The sequence below is a fragment of the Humulus lupulus genome, chromosome 8 (genome assembly GCF_963169125.1).
Source record: "Humulus lupulus chromosome 8, drHumLupu1.1, whole genome shotgun sequence".
NCBI lineage: Eukaryota > Viridiplantae > Streptophyta > Magnoliopsida > Rosales > Cannabaceae > Humulus > Humulus lupulus.
Window position 1 is genome coordinate 5315876 of NC_084800.1, and position 2870 is coordinate 5318745.

General features: G+C 37.7%; 1 non-coding gene across 1 annotated transcript; it reads right to left on the reverse strand.

Annotated features, from left to right (window-relative positions):
- Positions 1-1657: 1657 nt before the first annotated feature.
- On the reverse strand, positions 1658-1761 carry LOC133799123 (small nucleolar RNA R71). The gene has a single exon (XR_009876325.1). It is a non-coding gene; the product is annotated as a small nucleolar RNA R71 (small nucleolar RNA).
- Positions 1762-2870: the final 1109 nt, after the last annotated feature.

A 2870-nucleotide genomic window follows, 5' to 3' on the forward strand; every position in this document is an offset into this window, starting at 1 on the left:
GCTGCAGCGCCGGGAGCCGTACGGAAATCGTAAATTGAGATTTTTGAAGGGCAAAAGAGGGCTTTTTGCAAGGGATATATAAGGAAAAGTTTAATTAGGGTCGAAGCACGGTTTTTAGAGGAGATTAGACAGAGATTAGAGGCTCGGAGAAGAAGAGGAGGCTAGACATCATCAAGATCATCACCATTACATCTAGTTTATTCCTTCTTCCTTTCATTTTAGTTTTTTTTATTATGAACAAATACATTGTTATTATGTTTATGTTTATAATGGAGAACTAAACTCTTTTTGTGCTAGAGTATTAGATGAATCTATTTTGATTATTGAATTGCGGTTTCTATTATTATTTCTATGAAATTCTTCTCGTTTGTTCATATCTTCTTGAGTTACTTTTATCATATTAATGTTTGGCCATCATTATTGTGAATTGAAATCTAGGGTTTATGCTTGAGAAAGATAAACATAGATTGGACATAAGAAGATTTGACATAGAGTGATTGTGAGATTGAGAGATTCCTTGAACTCTATGAATTTGGTTTAGAATAGCTATTGCTTAATAACGTCTTGATTAATTAATGGCGAATAGAGATATCATATTGATTAATTGAGATTAATTGCATATATGCTTGAGAAAGATAAATGCATTATATTATAATTCTAGAAATTACAAATGAGGAGAATTGATTAGAATAATAAAGAAACTATGTTCATAATTGAATAGTGAAATCATTACTCTAGTACATTTATCTTCTATTTAATCACTTTTCAAGAGCATAAGATTTGGTTATTTTGTTATTTCATATTCTTTAGTTAATTGTTAATTTATTTATTGGCTTTTCTAATTAAAATTATAGACTTAACAGTAGTAGTAATTAGTGAATTTAATATTTAATCCCTGTGGGTTCGACATCTTTTAATTTAAAACTATATTGCAATACACCGTACGCTTGCGGTAGAAAAATTCTGTATCAAGTTTTTGGCGCCGTTGCCGGGGATTAAAATTAATTTTACTAATATTGAAACTTTAAGTCTTGATTTTAAATTAGATTTTTATTTATTTTGTTACTAACGTTATAGATTGTTCTTGTGTTCTCAGTATATGCGAAGGACTAGGAGTTCTACACCTGTTGAGCCTCTGAATCCTGAAATTGAGCACACACTCCGTCAGTTGAGAACTAAGAAAAGGACTGAAGAGCTTAATATGGACAACAACGGGGTGAACAACAACGGTGGCAATGGCAATAATAACAATCAACCAGCAGCTGCTGGGGCTCCTCTTAATCCAGCGCAGCGGGCAGTGCGTGATTTTTGCATGCCTATTGTGAATGAGAATCTCACTGGAATAGCAAATCCAGCCATTGCTGCCAACAACTTCGAACTGAAACCTGCACTAATCAACATGGTGCAACAAAATCAGTTTGGGGGTCTAGCTACTGAAGACCCCAACATTCACTTGGCCATATTTCTGGAGGTATGTGCCACAGTGAAGATGAATGGCGTTACTGATGACGCCATCAGATTGCGTCTCTTCCCTTTCTCCTTGAGGGAAAGAGCCAGGAGTTGGTTGCAATCTTTGCAGCCTGGAACAATTACGACATGGGATGAGATGGCAAGAAAGTTTCTGATTAAGTTTTTCCCTCCTTCCAAGTCAGCCCAGTTACGCAGCGATATTGGACAATTTCGACAGTTAGATCAAGAACCATTCTATGAGGCTTGGGAGAGGTTTAAGGAATTATTACGACGTTGCCCACAACATGGTTATCAAAATTGGATGCAAGTTCAGATTTTTTATCAAGGGTTGAACGCTCCAACACGAACAATAGTTGATGCTGCTGCAGGGGGTGCTCTATTAGCCAAGACAGCGGATGAAGCCTTCACTTTGATGGAGGAAATGGCCACCAACAGTTATCAGTGGCTTAATGAGAGGTCAGGACCAAGGAAAGTTGCTGGGTTGTATGAAGTTGATCAAATGACAGCCTTGAATGCCCAAATTGCTGCTCTACAAACCCAAATGGCTGCTCTATCAGCGCAAAATAATCCAACGGTTATGGAGAGTGTAGCAGCGGCTGCTGCAATGCAGGGGCAAGAAATGAGTCCAGAACAAGCCCAATTTATGGCAAACCGCTCCTTCCCCAATAATTACAGAAGCAACAACATGCCTAATTATTATCATCCAGGATTGCGAAACCATGAGAATTTCTCTTATGCCAATAATAAAAATGTGCTGCAACCACCTCCGGGATTCAATTCTCAACCGCAACAAGAGAAAAAGCAGTCGTTGGAAGACATTTTGGGCACTTTTATTTTGGAGTCTAACAAGAGGTTCGGAAAGAATGAAGCAAGACTCGACAATATAGAAACCCATATGACTAACATGGGTGCTTCAATGAAGAAAATTGAGACTCAAGTGGGGCAATTAGCTAATGCGGTGAATTCGAATCAGAAGGGAAGTTTTCCTAGTGACACTGTGGTAAATCCAAAGGAATCATGCCAAGCAGTTTCTTTGAGAAGTGGTAAGGTGCTTAAAGAGGGTGATGTTCAAGCTAGTTCAAAGAAGAAAGTTGAGCCAGTGGTACGAGAGGTAGACAAAGAAGAGCAAGCCAAGAAGCAGAGTGGAAGTGACCAGAATGACATGAAGAAAGATAGCCTTCCAGTGTATCAACCTCCCATTCCATACCCTCAACGATTTCAGAAGAAGAAATTAGATGAACAGTTTGCAAAGTTTCTAGAAATCTTCAAACGAATTCACATAAACATTCCCTTTGCAGATGCTCTTGAGCAAATGCCTAATTATGTGAAATTCATGAAAGAAGTTATGTCTAAGAAAAGAAGATTAGAAGACTTTGAAACTGTGAAGTTAACAGAAGAAT